Source organism: Scomber scombrus, chromosome 21 (assembly GCF_963691925.1).
Source record: "Scomber scombrus chromosome 21, fScoSco1.1, whole genome shotgun sequence".
Lineage (NCBI taxonomy): Eukaryota > Metazoa > Chordata > Actinopteri > Scombriformes > Scombridae > Scomber > Scomber scombrus.
Window position 1 is genome coordinate 8,915,092 of NC_084990.1, and position 13,211 is coordinate 8,928,302.

Genomic DNA, 13,211 nt, shown 5'->3' on the forward strand with positions numbered 1-13,211 from the left:
ATTTTTTATTTGGTGTAATAACAATACTGTGTAGTTATTTCTGTATTCACCATGTGCTCGTCTAGTTTGAGTCAAACGGAAGGGTTACAAAATGTCTGTGAGGATTCTCAACACAGCAGGGCCATCTCCTCAGGTCAGCAGTTTACCTACCCCTGACAGATAAGGCAGTGGCACACTCTTTCAAGGACAACAGCAAACATATTTTGGATAAGTAGGACAGATGGTTTGAAAGGGGAGCGAAGGAGACTAGGTCAAAGTAGAGAAACCATCTTTATGCAGAGGAGGAGGTCTATGACAACACTTATCTCCCTACAATATTGTCCTGTCCAACTTCCCTATATGACTTTTAACATCCATTTACATTTGACCTCAATGACTGTAATGTTTTACTATGTCCAGGAGCACTAAGGAATGAAGTGGTATCAATGACCTTGATAACAACCCCATAGAGTTGAAATACCTGGGACTCCCAACCAGTCAGTCCTTCTGCCTGTCCTGCCACCAACCAAGACCGAATACGACATAAGATCCCCTACTATGGCTAGAAATGGGCATAAGCCCTGAGCTCTCCCTCCAGGGACATGATCATCTAGTTATAGTTCTGGTTCAGTCAGTAAAGGAGAAACCCCCTAGATGAGAGGCAAATGAAACAAAGTCAATGCCAACAAAACACACAAAGGTTACATTTGCATCAAGATTTTAAAAAACCCAAAACATAACAGAAAGTGAAGCTGAATCTGACATCCCTAACACTACAACAAACACTACAAATGAAGTTCTAATCTGTAATAGCTCCTAGTGTTAAATCATAGGTTACTTAATGCTGAAAACAGTTTACGTAACAGTTTGACCAGATGTCTTACCCAATTACGTAAAACAGGATAATTAAAACGAGCTTGTAGATTTCCACCGGGTCCAGGTTGGCTGTAGTTGGTCGGTATCACCGGTAGGAGGCGCCGTGAGGTCGGCCCATTGACTGCATCAATGGGTCGGTCGGCTTCGCGGCAGTCAGTCGGTCGGTCGGTCGGTGGGTCTCTGTCCTGTCATCCAGCGGTGGCAGCAGCAGCAGCAGCGTGGGCGGACCGGGAGAGATAGTAGGCTACAGTCTGACAGGGACCGCTGTGTTTCATACTGCAGGGAGGAGGTTTCGTGTGGTTGATCTTTTGCATCGGTATGGGACGCGAGCACCGCCCTCACTAACATCTGGCAGGGATAACTTATGAAGTGACCGGCGTTTGCATCTCACCGGCGGAGAGGACGGTGTCGTATTTGGCTGCAGGAATTGGACTCAGTTTGAAGGTAAGCGGAGGAGGGGACACACGCTGCTTATCACATCGGGAATTGTTGCTTCTCACACCGGCTGACAGTCACTGCACACCCCGAGCTGTCAGCATCTCGTTCACAGTGCAGGTATATAACGGCGCTGCAGTACACAGGGGTCTGGGTGCGGACCCAGGGGTGACAGAATTAGTAAAAGCAGGATATGCATTTTACTAGGAGAGTTTTACACAGCCAGACTGGACTTCCAGGCTTTTATTTTGAAAGGTCTTGTTCAGGTGTCAGATGGAATTGCTGAGAGTGAGAGAAACAGGTGTGTGACACACACAAGCACAGGCTCTGAGATCTACCTTATCTCTTTCCCATGATTCATCCTGGTTTATTGCTACCTTTCTGCACTTGGTTGGAAGGCCAAGGCACTGGGAGCTTCATCAATCGGTGTGTGTATGTGTGTGTGTGTCAGAGAGAGAGGGAAAAAGAAAGAGAGGGTAAAGCATTCAATACCTTTTAACCTACTGGCCTCTATTTTATACTCTAAAATGCTGAAGTAAATCAAGACAAAGTTGCATGCACATACAGTACACACACACACACACACACACACACACACACACACACACACACACACACACACACACACACACACACACACACACACACACACACACAGGTTTTGAGAATGGTAAATCGATGTTTAAGTGCTGCAGGCTCCGGTGCTGTTGAGATGAAGGGGACCGTTTCGGTTGCTGGCTGCGCAGAAATCCCAAAGAGACAATTAAACTACTGACCCGTGTCATCGAGGATTTGTTTTGGCTTCCTGTTTGGAAAGATGGTAGGAAGTAGACCTTTGAGCCAGTTGGCAGGAACACACACACACACACACACACACACACACACACACACACACACACACACACACACACACACACACACACACACACACACACACACACACACACACACACCTAGAACAGCCGGTCAGATTTCCTACTGAGAGAGATCAGATTATTGCCCAGGGTTTGAACCTGTGACCTGCAGTGCATGGTTGTACATGGAGACTCAATGTTGGGTTAATGGAGTGTGGTAAAAAGAAATGTCAAATCTCAACTCTTGCACCTTCTCTTTCTCTTTTACACACACACGCACGCGCACACACACACGCACACACACACACACACACACACACACACACACACACACACACACACACACACACACACACACACACACACACACGCCTCATAAGGATGTGAACCTGAATTCTTCTCTTTTTTAATGATTGCAGATTATTTATTGGAGTTGTCATATCATTATGAGATTTATCATCCTCAAAAATGAATACAAGTCACTTCCAACAAGGAAGATTTAGAAAATTGTGGGCATTCATTTTACAAAGTCTTTTTACTTTTTTTTTTTAATTTCACACTGGTGGAAACATCTTGTGGGTTTCAGGCTGACTTTGGTCTAACTGACAGAATGTAATATTAGTTACTGGTTGAACATCCTGTTTTGGAAGGAAAAAAGTCTTGCAGGGTCCCAGGATTTGTGTATTTAAGTAAACTATTAGAATATTTGTTGCAAAATGTAAAATTGTATACTGCATTTACCAACTAAATCGAGAGTTTCCACATATTTTTTTGTCACGATTAAAACTGCAACAATAATCTGCTTATTATTTTCCTGATAAATGGACTACTTGCTTGGTGTGTAAATGTCAAAACTAGCTAAAACTAAGTAATGTTTGGTATTTTTGCAGGAAAAAATCACCACTGTAACCTAAACCTAATCTGAATTAAAGCCTTGCAGCACATCCTGAAAAAACGCCCTGACTTTCAGTGTAAATGACATCTGACGGTCCTTCACACACACACACACACACACACACACACACACACACACACACACACACACACACACACACACACACACACACACACACACACACACACACACACAAATTCACACTCACATACTGACTTGAGTAATTTCTAAACAGGAAGTTGGCAGCATCCTGGCGGGGCTGAACGCTGTATACGTAAATGTAAATATGCTAGGCGTCTGTGTGCACGCTGGTATTTCGCAGGTGTGCTTTTTATCTCTTTAGTCTCTTTCTCTTTGTGCACTGAGAGCGCCGTGTGAAGCGTGTTTGAACAGGTTGGATGGAAAAGCAGCAGTGACAATAGCAGATTTATTTCTGGGCCAGTGCACTCTGAAGTGAAATTGCACCTTCATGTTTATACTGAGTCCTTTGCCGAGTGCATCAGGGTGGAAAACTGGTTTGGTTTTACAGCAGCCCTCCAGCATTTTCACAATACATTTTTCATGGCATTATGCCCATGACCGGGTCTTCGCCAGTGCCTACAAGCTGTACTGTTTATCTTTCCTGTGTTGAGTGTTGCTACTTGTCACTGCACAAGTAGTCCTTTAATTGGGAATACATGAGTCAAGACATTGTAATAGAATTTTAATGGATGTTTGACTAAAGTAACTTTAACTAAAGCAGGAAACTAGAGCTTGTGTAGTATTGCGAACTGAACTGCCAGGGTGTGCTATTAAATACTTTTCTCTCAATATCTTACTCAGCTCAATTGCTGCTTAACTCTTCACATTTCACAGCCAGCAGGTTTTTGACATTTTTTCTTGATAAATGGCTTAAACTGGTTATTCATAGATTTTTTTGCCTTGTGAAAGATCCTCTCCGTCACTTTTCATAGGAATATTTTTCATCCATGCTTGTGTTGTAACTTTAGAGATAGCAATGTTACAATACCATTGTCAGTTTGTCAAGATGCTGATTGGTTCTTTTTGTCCGGTCGCGGTGGATTCTGCCAATTTGCCAATTTGCAGTAGGAGCAATAGATGGGGCTAAATGAGCCTGTTTTTTTTTTTTTTTTTTTTTTACAGATTACTAGTTTCATGTAATGCTGTCTTTACATAGTTACAGTCTTAGCAAATATGACAAAACGTTACTTTTATAAGACTTACCAACTGCAGCTTTAACCAGACTTTGTTTTCTGTTCAAATTAGTAAATGTTAGCATACTGACATGCTAAACAAAAATAGTGAACATGCAAAACTTTATACCTGCTTTGAGTAGCATGAGCTTTCCTTATTATTTTCCAGGATGTGCAGAGTTGCAAACATGAACACTGCATCTCAAATATACAACAATGTGACAAGACAAGAGCAGATAATTAAATTATTAAAGTCCAATTCATGTTTTTGGATGTGCTGACGATACCATATTTTCATTGCACGTTTTATTTGGCATTATTCATTCACAATTTTTTAAAATCAGCTAACAGTCTCTTGGGGCTTGTCACTTTGGACATGTACATCAAATATTAGCAGTGTCAGGACTGTTCACCATGAGTCACATGTGTTTCTAACTGAGCTCACTGACAGGTGAAGGCAGGAGCAACTGAGGCCATAGCAGTTCGTTTTACCCACAATACCCTGAAAGACAAAATGATCAAGATCTGAGTTGATCCCCAATGATCTGGGGAGGGATTTCTTTAATCCTCTCCATCTCTCTGTCCCTCTCTCTCTCTTGGTACATGTACATCTCATTCAGTGTTTTTTTGTGTGTCTCTGTGAGGTTCTTACTCTCGTTTTGACTTTCTTTTTTCTATTTCCTACACGTCATCATTGTAAAAACAAACCAGAATGGTCTTATCAGATACGGTACCTTGACAGATAAACCTGTGCTGCCAGGGCACTGGGTTAAGTCACAGTTTCTATCATCTATGTTAAATATACATTTGCAGCTACATTAATCCTCTTTTCCTCATGCGATGGGATTTTAATCTTTACTGTGTTGGAAGTCAACCACTCTCTGCTGTGTTGCTGGTTTAATTTTCCTTTTCCAGCTTAGAGATAGAGACAGAAATAGGACGGCTGTAGGGATTGTGAGTCCATGAATTTAACCATTTTACCCTGTGAGACAGATGAAATAACAACGCGGATTGGTCTGATTGGCATAAGCACATGGCTTGAACCCTGTCATGATGGATTCTTACGTGATCTTAGATCTGAGATTGGAGCCATAGCTATATCTTTGGGTTTGACTCAGGTTTTCTGGTATCACAATTGGTACCACAATAGAACCTAAGAATAAGAACGTGCTCATAGCTGAAGTGGAAAACCCAGAGTTAATTAGACTAGTTGCAAACCACCATTGTGATACAGGTTATCCAGGATCATTAATGTTGCACCGAGTGCTTTGTGATAAAGGCTCCTGCGTACCATTTGATGCATGTGTTTTTCTTGGTAAAGACAAGAATTTCCATTTAAATAAGCATTATTGTGCTTTTGAACAATGCAGAAATTTAGTTTGTTCAATATCTTGCAAGAAAATGTCTTGAACTTGTAACAAAAAAGCTGGATGAATAGAAAGCTGTCTGTCAAAAAGGAATTTTAATCTGCCCATTATGTGGCGTATACTGGTCTCCAAACTCTTCTTCAGTGTCCGCTTGATGACAATGCTGTCCCCCGGCCAGAGTTCTCTAGAGGGAATCCAGACTTCTCAAGATCCTGAATAACTCCTCTCTGTTTCCTTGAAACCACAATTATGACCTCCATTTTCCCCCTCTAAATATTCTTTTCAAAGGCAATTCTTTCTCCCCCGCTATCTTACCCTAATGTGGCATCTGTGGGCAATTACCATTAACTTTTCATACAAGACCAGCCAACAGAGGAAGCTGTTGTATTGGCGCACACAGCATGGGTTTGCTGGCTGCGTAGAGGGGTGGCAGGAAGGAGGGATAGTGGGAGGGATGGATGGTTGTTGAGGAGGCCTATTCATGTCTCCAGGCGAGGCCATACTTGACTAGACACTTATTGTGATGGTGACCTTCCTGTCACCATACAGCTAACACAAAGCAGCTTCATATGAGGGTCAGCTGAGCTGTTCTCTTTGTCTCCCATCCATGTCAATCATTCACTCTGTCTCTCTTTCCATATGAAAGTATATGGGATATGAAAGTCAGTTTTTGATTGTTTTACCCCCGCACCATTGCTTTGACATAAGTGTGTCACACAGTAGCTCAAACTCCAAACTTAATTGTTTATAGGACTGGCTTGTCGTATCCTTTTCATCCCAACAAAGGTTGTGTTGAATGTTGGAAAAGTGACAACAGCAACATCAGAAGCAAAAGAAAGCTTGCTAAAGAACCATTGTATACCATGAATTGTGAGGCTTCAGGCAACCAAACAGACCTCAGACTTTTGCCTTTTGATTACACTATATGACAGGCAATACTGAGAAGTAATGAAGGTCTGCTTGCAGTAATGGATTGGCAAGCCTATTTGTAGCTAGTAACCTTAAGGTGAGGCTGTGGGAGAGGAAATCTTCAAATAGAAAAGCCTTAGGTGGGAAAGTCAACAAGAGATGCTTTTCATTCCATCATCAATACTGTGGCCTCGAGCAACTTCCAGTGCATCTAATCAGTAACCAGTGTGAGACTGTGGGAATATGTATGAGGGCAATTTCTCCTAGAAATTACATTTATTTACTAATCTTGTATTTTACCGATTTTGAAAGAAGCATATTTGCTGCGTAGATTATGTGCAGTATTACTGTTGAATTAAAAACAGACTTAATTATTGTACCACATGGAATGTGGTTGATGACTTCAGCTATCAGGGTTATGCACCCTGAGTCTTTCGCGTGGCAATGTTAAGGCAACAAAAGCCCATTGGTTAAACTTACAATAAAGAATTCACCAGCCACTTTGAGGAAGCAGAAACACAACACTGATATATCAACACATTTTAAGTTGATGACAAGCAATATCCGCATTTAATTATGAGTCATTGAGTCATGTTTGAGTTCATCTGATGAATATAAGACCAGTATGGACTTTTCTCTTAGCTCTGTTGTCATCACCAATGATCACTCTATGGCTCCTAACTGCTAACCTCACCAGCACAGGCAGGCAGTATACTAAAAACAGCTGCCTGTTGTGGCTGTTGTTGAGTCTTGAGACACAACCAAAATAGTGATGCTGTGGGCCATAAAAAAACAAAGATGCTTTGAAACTCTGAAGAACTGAGGGGGACTACAGAGTTGGGTAATAGTTCTCTGAAGGATCATTACAATCAACCCCTTTCACATACAAGTAGTAATATGATCCATTATTAATTTAAATATATTATATCCATTTTAATGTTGGTCAAATATAATGGTTACTGTCTTGTTCTTCAAGTCATTTTCTTGATCTTAATGAAGATTTAGGTTCCCTAACCTTAAACAAAGTGGTGTGAGCACCTAATCCGATAACCACAAAAAAGTTGGAAGTGTTACTATGAGGGGAGTACGAAATTCCGAGCACATATTGAAATTAAGGTTTCACAACGTTGTTGTCATATTACTCTAAAATGTTCTTAGGTGGTTGACTGGTCCACCACTCTTAACATTTCTCCATTCGGGCTGAGAATTGTTTCACCATCTCTAGTTTGAGAGTGATACTGCCTGTAGTGGATAAACAGAAATTGATAGTCATGTTAGACTTAAGTAAAAAACATGGTTGTACTCATAAAGACTTAAAAAAAGATTTGACCTGAATTATATAAACCCTATAATTATAAGTTTATTGTTTTGTTACAGCAGTGTGTTGAAGTTCAGTGTTTTCAGTGTTCTGGATGGATGTTTTGGAAGGCGGCCTGTAGTTGTTGGCATAGCAGTCAGCCAGAAGGTTACGTGGCCTTCTGCAGTGATGTACTCTTTATTTTAGAGCACCAATGCATTTCTTTTAGCCTCCCGTGTGAGTGATGAGTGACATGTACATCCCAGATGTAATAATTACGTTTTTACACAGGTTACACAGGTCATAAGACAACAATGTGCCATTTTTTGGCTTCAATCTCTGTACTTCATAGAAAGGTGCTTGGTGCTAAGAGAAAGAACAAAATGTTAGGTGAAAACGTTGCAGCGAAATATTCTAAAAACAGGACATATTGATTTTTTTTTTTTTTTAAACTTTAATTTCAACTACTTTCATTACTTTATGTAATTACCCAGTGGAGAAAAAATAATTTGTTTCATGTACAAAAGTCCACCATATCCTACTGATTTATTTTACTTAGAACATTAGAACACATTAAAATAGCATTCATGTGTGAACTTGCTTTTACTCATTAAAGTGTGATAAGCATTTCCAAGTACTGTGTCAGCCCAGGCCTGTCTTGAATGACAAGGTTATTCTTTTTTTTGATTGAGCAAGATAATGGGAGGGGAAACTAATATAGCAATATAAAGCAAACAAAATAATAATGTATAAGGCAAGAAAAACATTCATATGACCTTTATATTTCATCTAGGGCTGTCACTGTGCAAAAGAAGAATTCACACTTTCTCTATTTAACTGCTTGATGCCTCATGTGAGACTCAAGTCAAGGTGACTGAATGCCAGATATAGTGCTATGTTGGCCATGCACAGTATTTTTAACCCTCACACAACCACTTGTGCCATAATAATAACCATTCTGAGTTATCCCATGTTGTAATGGATGGAAATGTGAAGCCCTTATTTAAGGATTATGCTAGAAGCGTGTGAGTAATTTAAGACAGACTTGCGTTTTTGAGTTTCCGGCCTCGTACCTGCTGTTAATTTATTGTCCATTGCCTGTAAAGTAGTGCCAGTTTAAAACAGAGAGCCAACCTTAAGGTCTCAGCTCTTTCTCCTGAGGCTACTGCTGATTAGTCTGTGCTTCTTTCTGCTTTCTGTCTTTCAATTTTTGTGTCTCTCTGACCCCTGTTTCTCTTCCCCTCTGTCTTTCGCCCCCTCATCTTCTCTCACATCATCTTGCAGTCTCTAGCGGTTACTGTCACCAGCTTGTAATTTATAAGAGATTCAAGTTGCAGATGGGAACCAGGTGTCCTCTCTGCTGAGAAAAATCTGCCCGATCTTCTCAAGTCCTACCTGGCACAGGCGCTGAGAAACCATTATAATGTCTCCAGTGGCATATTTGGCAGTTGAATGTGTTGGAATCACTGGACTGATGAATAGCAATTTTCTTTGGGGAGTTTTTCCATTAAGTTATTTCTGTTGAATTACCCTGCAGCTGCCAGTGATGTTACTATTTATCCTGACAATGAGTTTATCAAGCTTTTAATGACATTTAAAAAAAGATTTCCACTCTGATTAAGTCCATATAAGATACTGTTGAGCAGGTTTATTAATTAGGTGCATTTTGATTTATTTTATTATATATATATTGGATATTGGGGCCGATGCTGATACAAATATTAGGGAGTAAAAAAATATGATATCAATATATCAGCTGATAGCCTTACAAAATGATAATTAAAAAAATAATAATAATCATAATAATGATGATGATAGTAATAAGAAGAAGAAGAGGAAGAAGAAGTACTTTTTGTATAACACCTTTCGTACAAGAAATGCAGCTTGAAGTGTTTAACAACAAAATAAATTAAGTGCTTTATGTGAAAAGGACTTAAAAAGAAAATAAAAACATGTAAAAAATGTAATATAAGATGGAAAATAAAATGAGTAATTATAGTAAAATAGTAAAAGTAGCAAATAATAACATTAAAGTATTTAATATACTGAAGAGTAAATCTTGCTAGGGATTTAGTAATTATAAATAACTATTAATAGACAGAACAATAATACATGAAAACATGCAGAAAACATGAAGAAAAAGGATTAAATGTACATAAAATGCTGCCTATACAACTGTTAAAAAAAGAAAAAAGAAAAGGTGTTTTAAATATCATTACATATCCGACAAAATATTGGTCAATACTGATATATCTAGACAGGCCAATATAAGGTCATTCCAACCCTATCAGCTGACTGATAGGGTTGGAATGAATATAGTAATGACTCATAAGAGTATCTGAAAGTCATATCTTGTAGTGACATACATATAATTATCACCTCTCTCTGCAGTTCCTCTCAGCAGTTGTCAGCTTCTCACTGCTCAGGTTGAGGATAGGAAGGGTGGCATGCACTGTTAGCTCTGCAGCTTCACCAAGCTTGCACTATCACTGTCTGTTTGATGAAGCAGACAGCCAGACATGCACATGAACTCACACTACATGCATAGTGGTATGACTTAACAAGCACAAACATGCATCTGCGTACACACTCATGCACACTCAGACCTGCATTTAAAAAAAAAGAAGAAGTTGATTAAGCCCACACACTGAATCTTTGCAAATGGGTGTCACATGTTGTTTGGACATAAATATGATAGGGAGACATAGATTTACAATTTTAATTGAGAAGGATCATTTCTCTTCTACATTTATGCCCCCCCCCCTTTCACACTGACATGCTGGTTAGTCTCTGCTTTGCTGAAATTGATTTCCTTTTGTTTTCTGCTCTCACTTGGTGCAGCATGTTTTTTTTTTGTCTGTCTACCACTTGCTCCTTTCATCTTCTCCCAACATGACATAAAGTCTTGTTTTTTTTTGCTTTGTTGTCATATTTTCCTCTTCTCTCTGGCTTAGCATATATCAAGTTGTCTCTAGACAGAAGCAGTAGTTTGAGGTTTGTGGCAACGGCTTTATTGTCACGTTGACACCGTGGTGAAACATTACCAGCCCTACTGAGTAAACAGAACTTATGCTAAGTGTTGGTCCTTCATCAGCATTTACCTTGAAGTTGTATTTAATGGCCAGCCATGCAAAGATCACACTGCTTTTTTTTTTTTTTTTTTTTTAATTCTGTGCAGAACGCTTTGTCAGAAATGTGTGGGTGTGAAGTGAAGTGCAGTGGGTCAATGTTTTAAATGAATTCCAGACTAGGTGCCTTTCCTGTTTCTGAAATCCTCCCTATAAGCCACATGTCAATCTACAGTAGGAAACACTTGATCGTAGTCTATGCCAATCCTTTAATCATCCGTTAATGACTTTCATGTGAGACAGTTCTCACTGTGATAAAAAAGATCTGAGACTTTTTGATTATGCAAAGCCAGGACTGCAGTAAGTTTAGCTGTGAAAGCAGAGAAAGATGAAATCTTCCTCAGCTTTTTTCATGATTTCAAATTGCCAATTAAATCTCTCCTGCTCAGATGGCTGAGTGTGCTTGATACTTGGAGGCCAACAAAGCATGGAGGCCTGACCTCTGATCTGCTCCAATTGTTTGTGATACTATTTGTCTTTGTATATAAGTTCCTTTTTTATGCCGTTCCCTTATTTATCAAGGCATTGGTATGAGTGCCGCTGCTAAACATTCATAACGATCATTAATATCAGTGGCCTGTTTTCACTCACACACTGCACAGTAACAACCTGCATTATCTAGGCATTGTTTTGACTAATTCTACCTCTCATTCTTCATAGGATATCTATGTGAAAGGTATTGTTATAAGAGTATAATGGTACTGCCTAATGTGTGTGGAAAAGTGACTGAATGTGAGCAGAGGAGAAAATTAGGAGTAAGTTATCAAGCTGGCAGTAAATGGTCATTAAAGGCTACAGAGTGTCAGTTAATAAATCCTTCAGCTTCTCAAGACCAAGAAAAGTGTCATTTATACAACTGAAGAAAAAGTGAACGTTAGCCCAAAAGTTAGCAGCAATGGGTTAACCTAACCTGACCAGGCTCACTTAAGGTGGGCTGACCTTTTAGCTATTCTCATGTTAGTGTCATTGTCATCCGCTCCTAATGTAAACAGAGAACAGAGCAATGTGAGCCTGCTGTGCCTCTCTCGAGTTTGGCTCAGCAAACCCCACCCCTCCCTCCCACCACCATGCTAAAGCACTCTACTTAGGGGAAATGCTGCAAGGCCAAAGGGCACCTCACCAGGACAGGAAACACATCTTTACTGAGCTTTGAAATTCAGTTCATCCACATTTCAAAAAGCAAATTGACTCTACTGAGGTTTAGTTGTATCTAGCCATGCGTATAAATTAAAAAATACATTTGAAATATTAAATAGCAGCAGAGACTATTTGTGTTTGCTCAGGATAATACATCACAGCTTGCACTTTAAATATTTAATCTGTAATCATCTGTTTGAATTCAAGATTCTCAGCGTAGAAGAACAACAGGCTGTGTTTTGTACTCCAGCGGGCTGCTCTCAGGAAATTTGGGTTTTGTTGTTCTTTTTGCTAACGTAAAATGGAGAAAATTAGCAAGGCATAGTGAACAGTGATTGCACCAAACTATCTTTATTGTAATGAGTGGAATAACTTTTGATTCACCTCCATAAATGAAAAACCTTTGGATAAAAGGTAAGGATACTTGCTGATGTTATAGAATGCAGCTGGAACTTAGAGTAACCATGAATTAGCAGAACAATGTGCATTTCAACAATGTATTTTAAGAAAATGAAGAAACATGTTATCTAGATAGGAATACCTAATCACTTTTGTTAAGAGAGGTGAAGCTTTCTAACAATACTCAAAATTACTATTCTACAATTCCACACCTGCCTTGCTAACGTTTCACCGCTTCCTGTTTTAATGTTTGAGCTGCTGTGTTTTGAGCCAGCTTATCTACTGACTGAATTATGCACTGGACTTTCTTTTGTTAATACTTACACACACATACCAAAGTTTCTGATTGTATATGTGATTTTGCTCATCATGTAGTAAATATTTCATATAATTTTCACATTTTCACAAGTCATTATTCACTGCCAACTGTGGCAGAGGACCAGATACTGTATGTTATACCACTATATGGTCTCATTATCAACGTCAACAAGACACCTGGTTCCTAACCACACAGGAACCAAAGTCGGTCAAGCCTGACATTTATGATGTGAATTCACTGTTATGGAAAGCAGGGCAAGTGAGTTATATAAAAACATGTACTCTTTCATGACTTCCCCTTCTACACACACTGACCACCTGTGGCATAGCAGCACCTAATAGACGTTTGATTCGCGTTTGGTTGAAGCTTTTGCTAGTGCTTAGACATAGCATTACAACTCCGATTTGCATAGTGTACAACACA

General features: G+C 39.5%; 1 protein-coding gene across 1 annotated transcript in view; it reads left to right on the forward strand.

Annotated features, from left to right (window-relative positions):
- The first annotated feature begins 1,062 nt into the window (after positions 1 to 1,062).
- Positions 1,063 to 13,211, forward strand: part of rhbdf1b (rhomboid 5 homolog 1b (Drosophila)) — a 36,724-nt gene continuing 24,575 nt past the window's right edge. Inside the window, exon 1 of the mRNA XM_062442364.1 lies at positions 1,063 to 1,299. The gene's annotated coding sequence lies outside the window, so the exon portion shown is untranslated. The remainder of the gene's footprint in view (positions 1,300 to 13,211) is intronic.